A 21,962-nucleotide genomic window follows, 5' to 3' on the forward strand; every position below is an offset into this window, starting at 1 on the left:
GGCAACTCAATGGCAACTTGGTGGATTGGGATTCGAGCCGGCAACCTTCTGATTACGGGGCCGTTTCCTTGACCGCTAAGCCACCACTGCCCCTGGGGATGTATGTATGTGTGTGTGTGTGTGTGTGTGTGTGTATATACACACACATTCTTAGCATCTGCATATATTTCTGGTGTTCTTTAGGTTCTCTGATGTTGTATTTTTTATGGACATCTGATCACACCTGATCCTTTTGAGATCAAGCCTAAATTATCTTAAATGGCTGTAAAAATCACTTTCATCTGTTTTTCCATCTGTTAAACACTCTACGTTACACTTATTCATCTATTATGGAAGTGTATGTCAAAAGCCTGTGCCTGTTTGTGCTGAGCTTATTCATACAGACACATACAGCTCTTATCCCCCTCGTCTGGTGCAATACTGCACTTACACACAGAACAAACTCAGGGTGCAGTGCCATGTGAGGATGTGCACTCTGCACGACATTTATGATCTAGAAAAACAAACCAAGTGCAGTTTGTTTAGAGAGTGAGTATTATAAAGAGGATGAAATGCCATATCCACCAAAAACCACCTAAGGTTGAAAGGAATAGCATTAAGAAAATGTATTGTGCAGTAGAGATGCTGATGAGGTTTGTAACAGTTAAAAAAAGTGCAATGACAACAGTACAAATTTAAAATTATTTGTATTTATATGAATCCAATGAGACTGTAATGTCACAGCATTTATTCAAGTTACACTACAATTCTGCATTGTGGAGCACTGCATAAGATCCAACAGAAAACTTCAATTAAGGACTCCATCGATGTCTCATGCTCCCTGAGCCACTCAGTCACAATTAAACACCAATGGATCATAGCACTGTTATCTAAAAATTTGCCTGTCATTAGGAACGAAATGTCAATTGTTGGAATATAATCATGTATTCTGCTGAACCAGACCTGACGAATGAGGTAGTTTGACTGTCTCCACATGCATGAACAAAATGGACTACTTCATGTGCTTCCCTTCCTACCCTGATTGTCCCATCACTCTAGGACAGGGTCAGTCTGGACTCACCAGACCACCTTACTTTTTGTTCCATTTCAAGTTGAAGCCATTTTAACGATTAGCCTCATTAACAAGCCATTTAATTAAAATCCTTTAAATTCATGTTGTATAAATTGTGTGGAAATGCTCTGATTTTCATTATTATTATCATTACCTAAATACCGATCACAAGATCATTTATCCACTACTTTTTTTTTCAGCTGAGATGATTTTTCACCATCCTTTCTGTTTTTAAATAATCAAATCAAAAAATCACATCAAATCATGCCTTTGATTTGGATTTTGAATTTAAATCCATGTCGTAACTTTTATTTTGGGGGAGGTGGAGTTTGGAATTCTTCAGCAACTAAATTCTTAATAACATACAATCAATTTATTATTAATTATTTAAAGCCCTGAGAGCAACTGTACAGATGAATGCTAAAAATCTTAATGCTGGCCATAAAACAAATGTGCACTGCAAGTTGCTTGGAGGTAAAAAAGCACTGGAGCATCATGGGTTGTCTGAGTCATTTACCTGGGGAACAGTGAGAAGGAGGCAAGACGGTGGGTGGAGGCATTGTGTTGCTCCTGGCAACATTCTGCAAGGAAGCATCTTTCAGCAAGATAATGTGCCCTGCCATATTGCAAAAAAATATTTTCAACAATGTTTAAGGATCTTGACCTGGCCTCAATATTTTTCATATCTAAATGTAACCAAGGGGATATTCATTATCTTATAGTATCTGCTGGTGCCAAATACCCAAGGTCTTGCAAGGTCTAGGTCTCAACCATCTTTCAGAGTTGTGTTGATGGCACAAAGAGGGAACATCATAATTTAATGTGGGTGGTTCTAGCTGATTGAGTATTATTGTGTAGTATTGTAAGATTTATTTGATTATTTCACTGTCACTAAAAATATGTAATATTAGCTATATGTAATGCATAAAAATCAGCAACATTTTCATCTACACTTTCAAGTATGTTAAGAAGCTCTCAAAAATCCCAATGTCTCTGCATAATGACAAATTTAAATAATGATCCCAGTGAGAGTGGCATTAACACATTTTATGCATACCAAACAGCATGTCACTGTGTGTTCCTCATTTGGACTCAGAATAAAGTACTGATTTTGACCTCTTCTCACTGCAAAGCTCTGAAAACCAGGCTTGATAATATAAGTAGAAGTCTTTTCAGTTCATCTTGAATTTCTTATCTATGTCAACAGTCCGAAGCAGTGTGATGCGACCCTCCTTTTAATTGTGGTATTTTATTTTATTTAGTGGATTTCTGGTCACTCCAAAAGTAATTCATACATGATCCTTATACTGCATTATAAACACAACAAACAAGATTCTACAGAGCCACACAAAATGTGAAACAACAACTGAACATTGGTACAGCGTGCCATGAATTCAGATGGTTCGTAAATGACTTGTCCTGATCCACTGACTCAATCCTCTCACGAGGACACGCTGTATCAACACAGTGTCTAATAAGAGATGCACTGATTCTGGATTATCCCAAAAGCAATTCTCTTGTAATTGGTGCTGTGCTATAAAATGACACTTCGAAGGCTTGGTCTGATTAGTCTGAATGGCTATCTGCCAGATCAGTCCTTGAACAGGTAGAGGGGACAACTTTTGGAACGAACGCAGCGTGAGCAATCATTGTAGCTACTGGTTTCCCCACTGCAGTCTAATGTCGCTGCATTGTTATTACTTGGGGTAAAGCCACAGGTTCAAACCCCAATGGCTTCCACTGAGCCTGCTAAATGCCAAAAATGTATTGAAATGTAAAAATTCTACACTGCCACCTAATAGAGCATTCTGGATATAACATTCACAGGCTCAAGCCAACTGGATCTGCATAGCCATAACTTCAACAGTTGTGCAAGCATTGTGGAAAATAAAAGAGGCAGCAGCATCCAAAACATGTCAGACAGGATGTGAGCATAGTATGTAGGAATGATTTGGATAAATCAAGTCTATGTTCTGTCAATGCACAGAATGGCATTATTTGTCATGTCAAATTTCTTATGTCTCACTTCTGCATCACTAACAGAGCTGAGCGGACATTTTCACTGACTGACTGACACATCCACATGTTTATCATCTCAAAGTGCACAATTGTTATGAATTGTGTATGACTATTGCGCATGACTGGAATGACTTTCACTTCATTGCTGTTCAGTCAACTCCATTTCCAGTCATTTATAGAAATTGAGAAGCAACTGAGTGCAATCTTATTCATTGTGACAATTCCCTTCCTCAGTTGACCTTCAGCTGTAGCCACTGCAACACCACTTTGTTCGCCTGTCTGCTTAACTGCTTGAGTAATTAAAGCTGCATGGTTTATAAGGCTCCACGTGTGCAGGAACTCCACACACTTCAGTGATTTTTATGTCCCTGACTGAACTCATGAGGGTGTTTTAATTATCTGACTTTAGGTGTATGGATGCAGGGAGCATTTATAAATCTTCTGGAATTCCTTTCCAGTTAATTTTTTATGAAAGACAGTTTTCGAAAGTTCCTATGTTTTTTTGTTTTTTTTACTTTTCTTTTCTGTGTTTCATCCACATCAGAAACTGTTGGAACAACTGTCAATCAAGACCAAGTTCATCTGAAAGGAATGATTTAAGCCACTCTTTGCTATGGGCTGAAAATTACTATCAAGTAGAATTTGCCTCTGAACTATGCAAAGAATAAAAAAAAATCAAAAATCAAATGCTGCCTGTAAACACAGAATGTTTAATTTTTCGCAACCACAGAACCAAACTCTTCAATGATTACAAATAAAAGTTTGTAAAACTGAAAGGCAAATGTGGAACCAACAAAGGAATTTCTATAGTTCATTGCTCAGTTGAAGCAGTTACAAGGGCAACATAACAGCTACAGTGTTATTTGATGTGAGCTGAACAGACAATGCTAGTCTTATCAAAGGAAAGCAAATGTGCTCTATGATGCTTACAGCACTCTTTTGGTGTCTGTTTCTGAACTCCAGCACAGAGAAAACAGCACATCCCCATTTTTAATGCCAATTTTTGTTAATACACTGTTTTCTAAAAGTTTGGCTTAATGAACTCTTTATGTGACTTGAAGAATAAATGCATTTACGCTTCTTATGTGCACAGTTTGAATGCTCTCCCCATGTTTGCATGGGTTTCCCCTGTGTGAGTGTGTGAGTGAGTGGTGTGTATGGGCTCCAGCAGCACAACTATATTAAGGATGATGAGTAAATTTTTGACTAATCTGAATTATGCATACTGCAATGCCACAGCCAGTGAAGGAAGAAGTACAGGCGCACGGCATGATGAAAATGTGATTTTTTTAATAAACAAAGTTTTTAAAATATGGCTCGTTGGCCAGAAATACAAACCGAACATTGGAATGATAGAGGGCACCTAAATCCACTTCTTAATTACACTTAACTAAGTTTTATCACCAGGTGGGCCAAAGGCACCCAAGCATCACACATATAAAGACTTTTTTTTCAAAAACGTTGCTTGTGATTATTTTTGGATTTTTGAAAAGGTATGTGTGTAAACTGTCATGTATTTTTAATAAATGTTCTCTCTTTTAAAGTTTGTATGCCCACGTATGCCCATAAATTACCCCTCAAATTGATCTAAAGGGTTATATAGAATGTTTTTAACAAATTAATTCATACTAGTTTTAAAAACACTGTGGTACATGTGCACTTTCTTGATGGATTGATGAAAAAATATCTACTTTAGAATGCAATACATTATAGTTTACCCTAAAACCAAAATGCATTTGTAATGGCAGCTGTAAAACCAGTAAAATCACAAGATTTGTTAATCAGCAGCAGGCAGCATTGCACACAAAATATCGTATTAGTTTGATGTTTGGCCAAAGCAATACTTTGTATCAAACACATGACCAGGTTAAGATTATAAAGAATATAAAATGTAAGTAAAATAAAAATAAAAACTCAGTTCATAAAACTTACTTCAGTGCTGCGATTGCCCTTGACTTTTTTATTTATTTTATTATTGAGCATGAATATCTGACATCAAGGCTGAAATACTTTTTTTTATTTGGCATTGGAAAATAGATAACATAGTTCCACAAGCACAGTTCATTCTTAACAGGTGCCACATTAGGCTGAAGATTTTTTTTTTTATGTCATTTCAATTTATTGACTTTTCCCCTCATGGGCAATATGAAACAGAGAGAGCTTTTAAGCTGACAGGTCAGCTTTTTAAGGGGGTATCCGGGTGTTAACGCTCAGGGGAGGAAGTGGAGATGATAGAAATGACATTTCCTGGGTGCAGAAAAAAAGCCCATTAGTGTATGACTCACAATGATTCTGTCTTCAATTGAAAAAGAATAAAAGCATTTAATTTAGCTTACCTATTAGCATCATAAATAGCTTGCATATGTCATATTGTGTCAACAGACATCAATGTGTGATTTGCTTCAGTCTTATAATGAATTGTTTCGATGTAAGACATTTTTAAAAGAATACATTTTTTCCCCAACAAGGTTACACTAAACATATTAATTGCTGGATTTGATGAGGCCTGCATTTTAAGTGCAAGACCTGATTATTAAACAGAGCACATAGAATGTTAATGGTGGCCATTCCAGGCTTCCTGCGGTGAGTGAGAGTCTGGCTGCATTTTCTGACTCATTAGCAGTATGCTACTACAGAGTCTGCCCTCACTCAACTGCAGGGTCATGAAAAAGAAAAAAAAAAAAAAATCACTCTGGCAGTACGTTATGGCCAACCTGGTATGATGTTTTTTCATAAGTAAACAAATCCTCAAAAACACACATTTACACATTATACATTTGGACAGGTTAGGACCCATCTGGAAAATAATCGGTCACCACAAGAACTACATCTGCAGTTGTCAAGAGTGGGGTTAACCACATTAGCTTACACAAAACCAGGTTTCTGACCTCACATTGTAATTAACTGGGCCTAGTGGTTCGGTTCAAATCCAAGGTGAGGATTTGCCACTGAGCAAAGCACCGTCCCCACACACTGCTCCCCGGGCACCTGTCATGGCTGCACACTGCTCATCAAGGGTAATGGTTAAATGTAGAGGACACATTTCGTTGTGTGCACTGTGTGCTGTGCTGTAGTGTAGACTCCATGGTGCGCTGACATTACACAAAATGATTGTATCTTTTTTTTCTAATTAAATTTAAAAGTGAATTTTGTTACTACCAATAAATTGGGATAACAAAGTATTGTTTCTTTAACTTTTTAACTATCTATCTCTCTCACAATCATATTGTGTAATGTCAGCTTTCCTATCTCAAATTGTCCATAATTTCACACTGATATATATATATATACACACACACACTGATATATATATTATGGAAATTATGGACAATTTGAGATAGGAAAGCTGACATTACACAATATGATTGTGACAATACGAATATATATATATCGTATTGTCACAGAGTGTGTGTGTGTGTGTATATATATATCAGTGTGAAATTATGGACAATTTGAGATAGGAAAGTTAACCCTCTAGTAATATAAAACTCGAAACCGTTCAACTGTATTGGCTTATTTAAGGACTTAAATTTTGCCATCTTTTTAAACATTTGCTAATCTTTCCCTGCAGGACATAACCCAGAGTGAATCTGAGGCAGGAAATAAGAATGAAATTTAATTTCAATGCATATTGGCATGTAGCCCAGATGGCAGCTTTTAAAAAGCTATAGCTATAGTTTCATTGGAATTTAACTATATATTGCAGTTAAAGGGTTTTCTTTAGGTAATGCATTTTCATTGATTGCACATGTTGTCCTTTTTTCAACGCCACCAAAATGTGTCTTTGCATCCCTAGGAATCATGGGGGTCTACAGCCAAATGAAAGTCTTGGTTTGCTCTGAGTGACATAGACATGTTATGTGATTGAAAACCAGTTTTCTTCTAGGGGTCTGCTGTTGCTCTGACCTTTGCATCTTGCAGTCTGAGATTACTTTGACACCTGCTGAGTGGCTTCCATGCAAGTTTCAGAAGGGATGGGTTAAATATAAAAAAAAAATTAACTATATGAGGCTATATGTTTTTTTGGACTACATGAAATTGATCTGCTCAATAATCCTTACCTCTGTTGAAGCTGCCTAAACCCAGAAAATATTACAATATGAAATGATAAATATTAATGAACAACACTTTGCCAGCATGCACAGACACACACACACAAAATCCAATGTCACCCCCAAAAAGTGCCAATGGTTAAGCACCAGTAGTGATTTTTCTTTCTTGACATTTGTAATTGCTACAGTCAGTGAAAGGGCTTTCTGATATATGCAGGGTCCCTGAGGGACATGGGTTCCCAATATTTATATATTTGCAACTTGTTTTTAAAGTCAGGAATACTTTAAATTATTATTTGCTGGTTTCATTGTTCCTATTCAGGGAAAGTGAAAAGTGCTTTAGGCCAAATTATTTTTTTTTTTCATGTTTCTGAGTTATCCCAGGGGGACTAAGAGGCTTTTTCACTTGTCATTTCACACAGTCTTGAATGTTCCATTGCTGTGCCAAGGGAAATCTGCTAGTTGTGCATGTACAACATACTTCCATTTGAGCTGCTCTACACTCCAGGCAAATACATTACAAAATATGGAATATCCCCACAAAATGAGCAATAGTTTTGACAAATTATTTCATTTAATAATGCATGTTCCAAAACATGTTTTATATTCATAAAGAGTTTGTTTGTACCACATTCCCAGTGAGAAAGGCTCTATGTAGCGATGCTTTCTTAAATAAATAAATTAAACAAGAAAAAAACATGGTCTTTCACTATTTATAAATGAATGTGAAGTGATTGTCATTGTGACATACTGCAGCACAGCAGCATAGTACACACAACGAAATGTGCCCTCTGCTTTTAACCATCACCCTTGGTGAGCAGTGGGCAGCCATGACAGACGCCAGGTGAGCAGTGTGTGGGGACGGTGCTTTGCTGAAATCCTGAATTGCTCTGTTTTGGCTGTGCATTGTTAAAGAAATAAAGTACTAAGCACTAAATAGTGGTTATGGATACTACTAAAGTCAATTGTGCATAGATTGTGCAACGACCAGTGTGGCAGTAACAGATTGCAGGGTATTGATGAGAGATGAATGGACAACAACAATGAACATTAAGATGGTTAGGGTGTGAGCTGTGGTGGCATTCTTATGGCCTGAAGGTAGAGCATCCACATGAGTCTCTCAGTCCAAGCCATAGACACAGATACTATTTGAAATTGTTGGCCAGTTTCAAATAGTATCATGCTTCAGGCTTAGAGGTTTTCAAAGGATTTGTCCAGAATACATGTTGACTTTTTCCCGTAAAGCATGTTTTAGGATTTTATACAATTTCATTTCCATAAGTAGATGTCATGGTAGACTAAGTAGACTGATGCATGTTCACTATCTGTATCTTAAAGTTTCAAATATATTTTTGTTCTTGCCTGTCTAATACTCAAATGGCAGCTTTTAAGAAATATAAATTCATGTAGCTCTTAATCATTAGATCATTAGACCTCTTAAGCATTAATCATTGGACCTGAAATAACAAAAGGTGCGGAATCCTTACTTTGTCTCCTGGCACATAACAAATCATAAATTTTACTTATGTGTTCTTTTCAATTAATGTCAAGTGTCACATATTATCATTCACATGGTAATTTGTGAAGCCATTAATTCTGCCCTTGCTCTGCTGGATTAGATAGATTAGATTAATACTTCTAGATCCAGTTAGATCTAGCTCTAGAAGTATTAAAAAGAATCGAAGACGTGAACAAAAAAAATGGTAAAATATTAATAAATATTCATCTGAAAAGTGCTGACTTATACTACCATTGCTGTAACACACTCAGTATTTATGTAATATGTAAAGAAATATTAAAACTTCACAGTATTCTTCTGTGATGAATTTGCACCATGGCAGGGCTGTTGTGTCTAAATCCGATTTGAATGTTTACACCACACAAATCCTATTATTGCAACATCAGAGTAAAAATGACACCCAAGGAGTGAAATCCCACTTGAAACAACTTATCTCCCAGCAAGACAGACAAACAGTAACAGGATCTAGAAACGTGATCAGAGGATTAAGAAAAAAAGGTAGGTTGTCCTGATGAGGGGAATGCCATAACACAAAGCAAGGGTACTGTTCCTCGTCCTGCTTGTACAGAACACGGGCCATTGAACAAATAGAGCACTGAACACCTTTTAAAAGGCAGCAAGCAGTGAAGTGTGTAATGGTGCTTTGGGTTGCCCTATATAATAACCTGATATGCCATGTGGGTGGAGATTAATCTCATTTGATTAGCATTTTCAGGTACAGAGTTTTCATTGGGGTTTTATGATAAAATCATTTACTGCTGGATGGGTATTGATTGGTAACGCACGGTTGTGTGGCTGTAGGTTTGTAACCCTCAGGATTGTTGTCGGTACCGTTTTCATCTTCATCTGGTCATGCATCAACATGTAGTGTAATCGAATGTCAGTGATTATGGATGACTCCAGTTTTCACATGAAAATAGACCATTCAATGGCAACAGTGATATTATTACCCCAGAAGACAAAAGAGGACATTGCAGTGGAGTTAAAAAAACTCATTTTATCATTAAACTTGGACTTTCAATAATAAATTAATGAAGTTGGCCAACCCTTACGTCTGTTTGTGTCTTTTACTAATACAGTATCGGAACAATAGGATGTATTTTGATGTTCACAATAAAGAAAAAAAAAAAAAATAAGAATTTAAGCATCACTGATAGAAGCTATACGTGTAAGTTTTTTTGTTTTTTGGAATGTGGATCACTGTCAAGAGTAAGGATCTGAGAGACTTTGACAAATGCTTCGTTTTGATAATGTATAACTTACAAAATGATGGGTGTTCCCGGTCTGCAGTGAGTTGTACCCAGCAAAAGTGGTCCAAAAGAGGGGAGTCTGATTCACAGTGATCACAACTTCTTAAGCGATGTAAGTGGAAGGTCAAGGCTAACAAATGGCATGTAGAAGAAATCTGCTTTTACTCAGCATCAGGTAGAATACTGATCTGCACAGTCGTATGGTAGTATGGAATGATGCCATGGGACAGCTAGAGCAATTCCAACAATGTTGGATGACCATGACAGAAGGATTCACTTGTTTTTGCAACCCCAGTGAAATCATAAATAGTTGCAGCTCCACATTGGATAACTTTTGCAAAGTGCAACGTTATGTGAAAATATTCTGTGATGCATGGATATCCTTTTCTTACACTTTTTTAACATACTCCAGACAGCATCTTCAAAACCGATGCTTCTCCTTGGTATTATCAGTCTTATTGAGAGTAGTCGCATCTGTTCGTTTTTTTTAATGAATGTTCGGAAGGTCATTTGTTTTGTTATTTTATGAATGATTTTTTTCCCCAACAATCCATTTAAAAGCAACAACATCTAAACTGGTCAAAAACCGGACTCATTCAAATTTAAATGCAAATTGTTCTTAGTGGAGCAGAACAACATGCCACATGCTATACACAAAACAGAAAGCCAGTCACAGTCAATTTCACCTCATCTGCTGAAACTCCGGATAAAATTCTCCAGGGAATCTCACTGTGGAGTTTGCCCACTTTCTGGATGGTCAATTGTGCACCTATATCAAATCAAAATAGCCTTTAATGAAGAAGTTCAGTCAGTCCTGCTGCATTTTTTGAGGGGTTTGGTGTTAATATTCCCATACATGTGATGTAGAGATATTGTAGGCTTAAAACCCCATCTGCTCTTCACAGTTGTACCAGCAATGCTGGCGTAGTCAAAATTTTGATGCAACTCAATAACATGAAATTAAGTCTGATCAGAGGTGGATTTCTCTGGATGTCTGTCCCAGAACAACTGCTTCACTCACTTTCAGCCCCTCGGCCAGTCTTTAGCAGTTCTTTTCAGGAACCACGTGGCTGTAACTGCACGAAGCCTCAGAAGACCATTTCTGCGCATTTGGCTCTCAGGGAAAATTGCTGAGCTCACCTTAAGGCTCTCTATTCACTCTTTACATTCTGGTAGTCTTGCCATCATATGCAACAACACATTTACTAGCATGTTTAGAACTGTTCACATAATGACTAATGTGACTCGCAGTAAACGACTTTCCCCAAAATGCTCTTTAAAATTCTATACCAAAATATTTAATTTCACACAAAACACAGAGACCTGCAATGCAAAGCTATTTTTCATGGCAGATTAGTGAACCGATAAATAGGTACAGCCATCACCTTTCATGGACCTCCCCAAGCGTGGCCCTTCTGTCAGTAATGCAAGTATGATTATTTCACCAGGGGTCTGTCTGCAAAATCGTGTGCAGTGTTTGAATGAACAAATCTCTCGGGGCAAAAGCACTGCATTCTCACATTCCCAGGCGGTGTGAAATAATACAATAATCCAGGTGATGTTCAAGGCTTTTAATATCCCCCAAATGTCATTAGGGCATAAGTACATGTGGCAGTCCACATACATCCTCTTTGGACCCTTTGTTTGAAAGGGTAATTAATTACTTACTTATCAAACAGCCGTTTGATTCCTTCAGCCACTGCCAATGAGTAAAAACCAGTCCAAGGTTTTCATCTTGACCAGTCTCTCTCTCTCTTGCTTCTTTGTTTCCTTCGTTGCATCTTTGTCTTTAATATGTTCACCATTGTCTTTAATGACACACAGCCTTCAATTCCGTACATTTGTAATACACAGGCATGTGAAATAACAGGCAATTGCATTATAGATATCAATTTTTTTCTCCCTAATGGAATCCTAATGAATAAAAAGGATGTATCACTCTAGTAGCAATTCACCAAGGTTCAGAGATGACAGTGATCAGTTTACAGCATATTATGCCCAAAACACACCAATTTTATTGTGTTCTCGCAGCTCACATAGATCCTGTGTTCTTTTGGGCATATCTCAAAAGAACTAATTGTCACGTCCATGCGGGCATGACGCAGCGGGTGCACGGAGAGCTGGACGAAGAGTGACGAGGAATGAAGGACGCTATCACCTGACATCACGAAACAGGGGTTTTATGGTGAATCACAGGACAGGGGAGACATCCGAGACATTGACACTGGTGAACACGGAACATAACATTAAAGACCTGACAGCGAACAGAATAGAACAGGGCAGCTTTATACAATTAACACAGGTGAAAACGATTATGGAACATTACACATCCCGGACCGGAGTAACCCCATTTCGGACCGGATCATGACACTAATGAATCAGAAATATTCATGAAAAGGTGTCCACATTCACTGTGTCCACATTTACCCGTGCATACTGGTTAAGGATTTAGACATTTTAGACATGATTCACCTTTGAGTAAACTTAAAACACAGCTTGCTAATGTAGTGTTTTTTTTTTTTTTTTTACTTTTAATATATATATTAAAACCCTTAATGATCTTAATGTCCAATGGCAAAATGCACTGAACTTGACTTGTGGGTAAACACAATGCAAATTTACCAATTAAGCTGAAGACTCCAGGCAAGTTTGTTCAAGGAGCACTTTTTTTCTAATAAACCAAAGCAAATCAGTGTAGGCCATTTAAAGGTTGGTGCTATTACTAAGCACAGCCTAATTCTTTATTCGAGTTCAGGCCCTGTGCAGGTTATTTGTTTTTTGTAATTTTTTTGTAGCTCCCCCCCTGCTATTTTAAGAATAGCAACAGTAAATCTGTGGAGCAGATCCACACAGTTCAACACATACAGTTCTGGTGGAGGATTTGCTGAAGATTCGATCAATACATTTAAGCAACAGGAAATCATTGGAGACAATAGACGCAGCAAGGCAACAGCCAGCCAGTCGACGGATCCGCCCCGTGGCACATCAGCGCTTTCCTTCTAATACATTTTTCTTATCTTTGGTTACACGTCATCAAAACATCAAGAACACCCAAAAGACTGTGGTAATTGTGTGAGTGCTTAACCTCTCTTCCGGTCACAATAATGTTTGTGTTATCTAAGTTTTTCTGCATGTACAGTTAATTAAAATGTGTTAAGATGCTTGATTTAAGATTTATGTTCAGTCCCAAGAGGTCAGCTAAGGGAAGCACTACTATCGTGGTTCCCCCCAAGCCTTGGTTGACCCTCGACCGCTACAGAGTTTCCTGCAGGTGTTCGTGTGTGTATGATCTCATTGACAGTCCAAATAAAGTTCAGATTGTAACTGTGTGAAGGGTCATAGTTTGCGCAGGCCGCAAAGGCCCACAAACATACTATGTTGTTCACAAATATACCACACAGTCAGGTCTGTAAATATTGGGAAAGCAACACAATTCTAATCTTTTTTGGCTCTATACACCACCATTTGACATTAAGCAAACAAGACGTACAATAATTGCAGAACTTCAGCTTTAATTTGAGTCTGTACAGCCAAATCAGGTGAATAATGTAGGAATTACAGTTTGTATATGTGCCTCCCATCTTTTAAGGGCCCGAAATGTAATAGAAACATCTAGTCACTTTAGGGAACATCATCTTTTAATACTCAGCTAAAAATTCTTTGTAGTCAATTACACCCTAAAGTCTGACACAGACACCAGTAATCATGAGGTTACATACATGGTCATGCTCTACAACAACACTTATTTTTTATTTAGCCCAAAATCACATACAGTATGTCTCAATGGCCGGTGACAGACCCTACAGTTGATACCCCCCACACTTGACCCTTCTGCACACAAGGAAAAACTACACTAAAAAGACTCTAGAAGAGAGAAAAAAAAGAGAGGAAGAAACCTTGGGAAGGAGTGAGACAGATAGGGACCCCCTTCCAGGGTAAAGTGAGCCTGCAATTGGTGTCAGTGCAGGGTTGGTGATAATTTATCCGAAAATTAAAGAAAAATGTCCATTTTAATGCTACTAGACCATATGAAGATCCCTGGAACTGTAGCCATTAGTACAGCATTGCAGTAGTCTGTTCTTGACATTAATAATGCATGTACCAGTTTTTCTGCATCATGCCTGGTGAGGGTTCGTCTTAGCTTTGAAATATAGCGGAGGTGAAAGAATGCACTCTTGATTCTTGAATGACAAATCACTGTTTATTTTGTTTCCAAGGTTGTGCATATGGTGGTGCGAGTCCCATTAATGTTGACTGAGAGGTCAGATAAGTTTATTCTGTCAGCTTTATTTTCAACAAACAATATTTTATTTGACTTTAGTAATTGGAAGTTTCTGTTCATCCAGACTTTAATGTCTTGTACACAGTTCTCGATGGTCTTTGGGCATTTTCCCTTCAGTTTTGTCTTCAGCCAGATACATGCATGCTCAGATCAGGTGATGTCTTTGCCATTGCATAACAGTTCACTTTTTTACCTTAAACAGCATGATTCGGGTCAATGAGCAGAATGCTCGAAACATTTCAGAATTTATCCTGCTGATTTTGTCAGAAATCAGATCAGTAAATACAAAGGAACCAGTTCCATTGGTAGCCATAAATCCCCACTTCATGACACAACCGCCATCATGCTTCACTGATGAGGTGTTATGTGTTATGTCATGAGCCGTTCCTTTCCTTCTCCATATTTTTCTCTTCCAATTTTGATTTCTATCTCATCTCAGACGTTGCTGTTGGAAAACTCTAATTTGTCCTCTCTGCTTTTGAGGATCACCAATGGTTTCCTCGCTTGATTGTTGACTTTGACACACATACACCTACCTCCTGTAGAGTGTTCTTCTCAACTGCTTTTTCTTTACTATGGGAAAAAAGGTCTTCTGGGTCTATCATCAGTGCAGTCTTTTTATTAAGAATGTTTCAAACAGTGGATTTGGCATCTAAAAATGTGGGAGGCACATATACAAACTGTTGTAGTTTCAAATGCAAAAAGATAAGAGTTGTTTCAATGCCCCAATATTTTTGCACCTGATTGTAGTTTAGGAAGCTAGGCACCCCATCATGCAATAGGAGTCAGTCCTGACAGCTCTTTCTTTACACTGTTAATCAGTTTTGACAGTTTCCAAGACACCAGTTTAGTATACAGAGGATAAACATTTTAATTGTAATTTGAATACTATTGAACTGTCACATTTTATAATACAATTTCTCAGACTAGACACGTCTGGCTATCATGGCACACAGCAGTATGACCTTTGCATTTGATTCCTTTTACATAAATTAAAAAGGTTCATACTATATAGAAGATTTATTTATTTTTTTTGCCGATGGTGATTCATGTATTAAATTATTTGGGTGTCAGTGTCATGCCACATTGGATGAAGGCACACATGAATGAAAATAAACATAGCATGTGGACTGGAAACAAAAACTGAACACAACAATGCCTAGCATACATTGGTCAAAGACTGGGGGTGATAGAGGGCACACCTGCATAAAAAAAATTGAATTTATGGACCTTACTGTAATCTTGAATTTATGGATTAATCTGATGCTGGACCGGCCAATATGTCAAATTTAAAATATCAATATGGCCCCTGACTTAAAAAATGTATCAAGCATCCCTGATTTATATACACCTATGGATACTCAAGTCCTGCTGCCACCTGGTGGGTCAGAGGCACAATGGCCTCACAGTCAGAGTTGCCTGAGGTTACAGTTAGCATGTCAGCATGTCTTGTAGTAAAGAACAAACATGTCAGAAACAGACCACAATTATATTTTAAAGGGTTAAATAAAATGGACTGAAATTACTCAGTATAAGATCCCCCCCAAAAATATCTTCACAATCTGTTTTATAAGACAGAATGGCGGCATTCAGGCTCACTGGTTTCATCTTTAGATATACAAGCAATGTTTGAGGTAAAGAAATTCATAAAATTGCTAAACTGTCATAAATTAATTCTGGATTAAAACTTCCTAACAAACTTTGCACTTTCCAACTTCATGCCTTTTGATAGTTCATCTTCTGCTCACTTACATATTTACAGTAGTAGACATTGTACACGCAGGACACGCCACTGCCTGTCCTTTTGCTCTAATGACCAATATATTCTTTTTTATTTAATTAAATCTTGTTCTGTAATCTTGAGAATGGGTAAGTCTAACCTGTTTCTGAGGAAGGGAAATCTGAATTAAAAGCTCATAATATTATTCCACATAATTGCATTCTATCAGACTGTGACCTAGTCTTTCATACTAACGTATATTAATGACATTAAAATACTCTGACCGCACTTTTGAATACTTGTAGACAAACTAGACAAGAATGTAAAACTATAAGGTGGCAAATTTGGGTCACAATTATCAAAACCAGATCAATAAAGGTGGTAGTGTGGTAGTAGCCTAGTGGGTAACACATTCGCCTATGAACCAGAAGACCCAGGTTCAAATCCCATTTACTACCATTGTGTCCCTGAGTAAGACACTTAACCCCAAGTTGCTCCAGGGGGGGACTGTCCCTGTAACTACTGATTGTAAGTCGCTCTGGATAAGGGCGTCTGATAGATGCCGTAAATGTAAATAACAGATTTGTTTCCTCAAATGAATGACTATGGACTGGCTCATGATGCATGACAACAAATAGGTCAGAATAAAAGGATTTGGCTCTTCCTCTCAAAGTGCCTTTGTGCTACAGCTAGAGTGGAATCAAGCATTTTCAGTTACTCACATGACATTTAATGAATTATTTAGTTTGTGAGTGAAAACAGCACTATGACTATGTCTCACATAATCGTGCCAGATGGAGAATTTTCTCCCCTACAAAACGAAACCGCTTATCAATGTTTTAATGAAGCTGGAGAGTATATTACACAATACATTTAAAGGAAACTTTCATTTGGGTGTTTGACAGACTGCAAAATAAGTATATTTATTTAGCGGACCTGTAAGTTCTTCATATTGTTGACAAGGAAACATTTAATTTGATTTAGAATTAATTAACCTTTTTTTTTCCTCCTTGCTACAGAATAGCCACATGGAACTGCTGAGAAAAGCTTATCTGTTCCAGGTTGCCTGCTGTGCAGGATTGGAAATCTCTAATGCACTCATTATGGGAGCGGAGCCAGAGCTCCCTTAATGACCTTCCTTAATGGGAATGTGGTAGTGTGACTTTGAGGGAAAGTTGTTTTTTGGTTTGGTTCTTGGAAAAGTTGAATATTTGAGTGAGGTATGTTTTAATTTAGGTTAAGAACCTGACTCCTAGAAGTGTCAGGGAACAAGATCCCAAGGCCCTTGAGTTCTAAACACGTTGATATCTTCATCTACGTACCATAAAGTACAGTCCTTAGGGTACCATTTTCAAACCGGTGCTGCAGACACAGTGTTAGATTGTAAGCATGGTGTTTGTTTACATGTGTAAGGTCAAAGGCGTTCCCAGGATTTACATTAAACTCCAGTATGTCTCCACTCTTGCCTCCAGCGTTAACTCTGTCGTGACAACTGGAATGTGTAATCCACTGCAAATGAATGGAGGTAGGATCCTTACTTATGTCTTTCTCTACAACAAAAAGATTACAAACATTCTCAACAGCACCCTGAGGTTATTTAAAAATTACATGTCTGATGAAATGTCAGTTAATCCAGTCTGATTCTCACATCTTCACATAATCAATTAATACAGTACATTCATTCTCTCCCTTCAGCTGCTCCCGGAAGGGGTCGCACAGGGGATCAATTGGCCTGGCTGTCAGCATAAATGGCTTAGCTAAAGTTTAATGCCGAACGCCCTTTCTGATGCAACCCTTCCCACTTAAGCGGGCTCAGAACCGACCCCAAGAAACACATGGTCGCATGGTTCCCCGGTGGCTGGGTTAATTAATACAGTACATTAATTAAATAAATAAAGAGATTGCATAGAGCTAACCTGATGTTCAGAAATATATTGGTTATAATCACAGTCTAATTCTATCTTGGTTGAAGCAAACCATTTATTAAATTTACAGCTCAAGTAAATTTGAGTAAGGATGAGTTCGAATCGACTATGGGCTCAAGAAATAGATTTCATACATGCCAGTAGCAGGGTTTGTCTCTTCTACAGTCATAGCTAGTGGTCTCAGTCCCTTTGTGTAATCCTGTGGCTCCAATGGTCAGCAACCTCAATCTCGGATTTAAAATCATTTAGTCTCAAGATAAAAGGGAAATGAAAGACAGTCAAAGCACAAGGAAATCAGAACTATTTGAGCATACAGAAAGAACCAATTTTAAGTAGGTCCAAAATATCCATCCTGAGACAGTATATTTGCTCACATTTGGTACAAAGAAGCAAAAATAGGACAATGGGTATTTACACCCCCCAAAGAACAGTTACTTTCCCAAGTGATCTTTGCACTAGACTTTGTACAAGGACGAAGAAGTCTTGGACAAGTTCTTAATTAAAAGCGTTATCAGACCATTTGCCCTGGCCCATCCTTTTGTAGAATTATGAAGTGATGTTTCAAATGTCTAATTGAAGTAAAGGGCTCACCATTTAAAATGAGACAATGGGCTGTTCACTGCATAGTACAAGCCCCCCCAAAAAACAGCTTTAATAAATGGAGATACAGGAGCCACCATCCTGTTCTACAATTTTCTGATAACATTGAGGCAGCTCTTGGACTTGAAGGAGGAGAATGGAGAAGGAAAAAGGCAAACCTGGTTAAGCGCAGTTTCCAGTAGCAGCACTGCTTTGTGAGAGGGGCTGCCTGCAGACGGAGATAAAAATGACAGGAGGTGACAAATTCATAACAGCTTTGTGTTCTCGCAATTCACAGAAATCCTGTGGCTGGCCTCGAATAACGTGACATAGCTGACAGGGATTTCATCTCCCTGAACTGTGCCACAGAAAGGAGTCGTCTCCTGACAACATGATTCTTGGAAAGTCAAATGTAAGGGTATGCGTCCTGATAAAGAGCCAGCATATCTGTGTGTTTGTTTGACGATTATGAACCGGGTTTACATGCATTCGTGATGAAGCAAGTGAAATGAATTTTATGTATTGGACTGACAGTGACACAACTCTGCAAAAGAGAACAGCTATAACCAGTCACACCATGACACGTCATGAAAAAAAGGAATGGGCACTTATTGAAACTTGTGCCAGAAATGAAAAGAAGTATGGAGCTTCGTCGATAGTGTAAGGTTGAGGAACTGTACTCATTAAGTCGCTTTGCAATTATTTCTGTCAGTCAGGAATCCATCTTTGATGATCTCTGCACATGTGTGTCTTTCCTGCATGCCGCGGGTTCCCTGAGAAGATCTCACACTTCCGTGTTATGGGTGTCTCTCCTAGGTCCCTACGGCATGAGTAGTGATCCACACTGGTGTAATGAGCGTCGGATGCGGCCTGTTATGTCTACTCCGCCTCACCTACATAAACCCCGTGGGATTTGGAGTCTGCAGAGCTGTTATCCACCATGCTTCCCGAGGTGATCCCCTCGTTCCTTTTCTCCTGCTTGCCTGTACGGTTATTGTGGTGTTTTTGTGTGCATACAGGATTGAGAGTAGCCCGTGGAGGTTCCTCAGGTGGAACGTTCTCCAGCAGAAAAGGACTGATGGACCTAACCCAGGCATAGGAATGGGAGCTGGTGATAAAGGCACTACCGAGCTAAGCAGGGGGTGAAACAGTGTTGATTCAGCGCTCTGTTTGGACTGTACAATAAACCCTATTTAATTTTCCCTGCCTTGAGCGTGACAGATGTACAGGTTTAAATCATTTTTAAAAAAGGACGTATGGTGCACAAGGGTGTTCTATCTTCAGATCGGCACATTCAGTTTTAAACTGTATTTACCTACTACCTCTTTTAACTGCTCCTGCTAGAGGTCGCCATAGATCAAACTTTCTTTTCCGCACAACTGACTGCTGTTGTAATATTTGAGGGCCTTTACACTTTATTGTATATTTTTATCTGTGTCTTATATGAAGCCTGACTTTCACAAGGAAACCTTCCGACAAACACACATACACAGAGGCCTGAAGGGAAGTGGGACGTGCAGAGAACTCTGGAGGGGTTGAAGGTCAGCCAGATCGAACAGAGAGCCAAAGAAAATAAAGAAATGTATAGTTACTCAGTTGTTTCTGATGGTCACAATTAATTGAGCAGTTATAAGACACCCCCCCCCCCCCCCAGAGTTTCCTGCACTAAAAAACTATTTATGATTACAGTCACTGAGCCCATACAGTCATAAAAAGCACACACACACACACACACATGCACAGCTACTCTATGAACTAAAAATAGAGGAATTAAAAGGCAAAGAAAGCCCATTGGCAGCTTATCCAGGTGCAATGGTACCTGGATAAAATCAAGTAGGGAGTAAACACTTTACGATGGCTGGGACAGTTCCTGGGAATGCCCAAACTGTTAGCCGGGTGTAGCAGCAATTTATGATGGGCGGTTGTGATCACTGAAGCACACAATCTTCGTATGAGTCTGACTTAGCGTTGGCAAAAGAGCAAAAATATATGAAAGACATTAATCTGATTCACACGGATGACACGGGGCCTGGAGAACATCAACACCTGTATCATTGGTTTGCTCTGATCCTGGCTGTGACCAAAAAAACTTTTAAGACAATTGTAAGAAATTGATTTACAATTACTCCTGCCTACCATAATTTCCTGTTGTGTAAGTATTTTCTGGAAGAATCTGCAGCTTCCTCCACAACAAGGCAGGGGATTTAGTAAAAGGACATTCATTACTTGAGAATGGAAACACCTGGGAGGCAATTAGGGGACACCGATGACAAGGTGTACCCAAACGTAAAACTAGTCAAAACGGGCGTACGTTCCGTCCCAGTCACATTTTTCTGTTGCCTTTTACACATGCTCTATTGCAATTGCTTTTCAGGTCATTTCTTTTTCCTGAAATAAAATTCATTTTACAGTACTTTCTGTGCATTGTGTGTGGTGTGTGTGTGTATATGGGTATATGTGTGGGTAAGTGAGTTTAAGCCAAGTAAAACAATGATGGCTCCCAGTAGTACATTTAAATTATGGAGTGCCAACATTAAATATCACATATTCCACCGGGACAGAGGTAGGGTGGTCTCTGAATGTTACTGAGCTTCTCGGGCTTCTTTGACTTCTGTGACATTTGCAAGGAGTTGAGACTCAGGCAAATGTCACTTTCCATGGCATATATAATGCCACCTTTAACAGGGTGCAGATGAAATAGGGGATAGAGCAGTACTGTGAAATACAAATAATAGTATATGACACCATCCTTTCTCAGCCATGTTTTTTTCAGACTTTGATTTGTTTTCTGATTTGAACAGTTTGCTTAATACTCGGCTGAAGTGAAACTTACACCTGTTCGGTATCTCTTTAGAACTAGAAGTCACTAAAGTCCATGCAAATTGCTATAAAAAACTGCTGCATAAAAGACATTGTGCATGTCAGTGGTACATTCAGCACCTATACCACTACAGGAAACAATTAACTTGAGCTGACAACTCAGGAGTGGGGTCTTAAATAATTCAGCTACCTAAAATGGTAATACACAGGCCTTTCAAAAGCATTGCACATGCTCTGCACATTAATTAAACTTTATTTTTTATGTAAAATTCCCCCCCAGCCTAGTAGTTGCTACAATGATGAAACTTATGTTCTTGCAATTCTTTTTAGTAGACCGCGACAATGCACAAAATGTGCACAATGTTGTCAACAATGAATCAGACTCTTGAACATCAGTGATGTGATTGGATGTGAACTTTGGAGACATTCATTGGCTACCATTTGAAACAAACATATTTGTGAATCGAGCGCTGTCAGGGAAGTTTAAAAAATCCAAAAAAATCAATTTAAGGGTATTCACATATATTTACGGTGGTTTGTAAATGTAGGTTTATCAGTTTGTAAATGTAACTACACTGACATTTGAATGGTGTTACATTTATTTGTAAGTCCAAAATAATATTTGTGAATCTGTTGCAGATCCAGAAATGTATTTGTCAATGGTGTGATATTTATCCGTGAATGGTTCAAAAAGGTTCAAATCCCACTTCCTGCCATTGTGTTCCTGAGCAAGACATTTAACCCT

The sequence above is a fragment of the Denticeps clupeoides genome, chromosome 13 (genome assembly GCF_900700375.1).
Source record: "Denticeps clupeoides chromosome 13, fDenClu1.1, whole genome shotgun sequence".
Classification (NCBI taxonomy): Eukaryota; Metazoa; Chordata; class Actinopteri; order Clupeiformes; family Denticipitidae; genus Denticeps; species Denticeps clupeoides.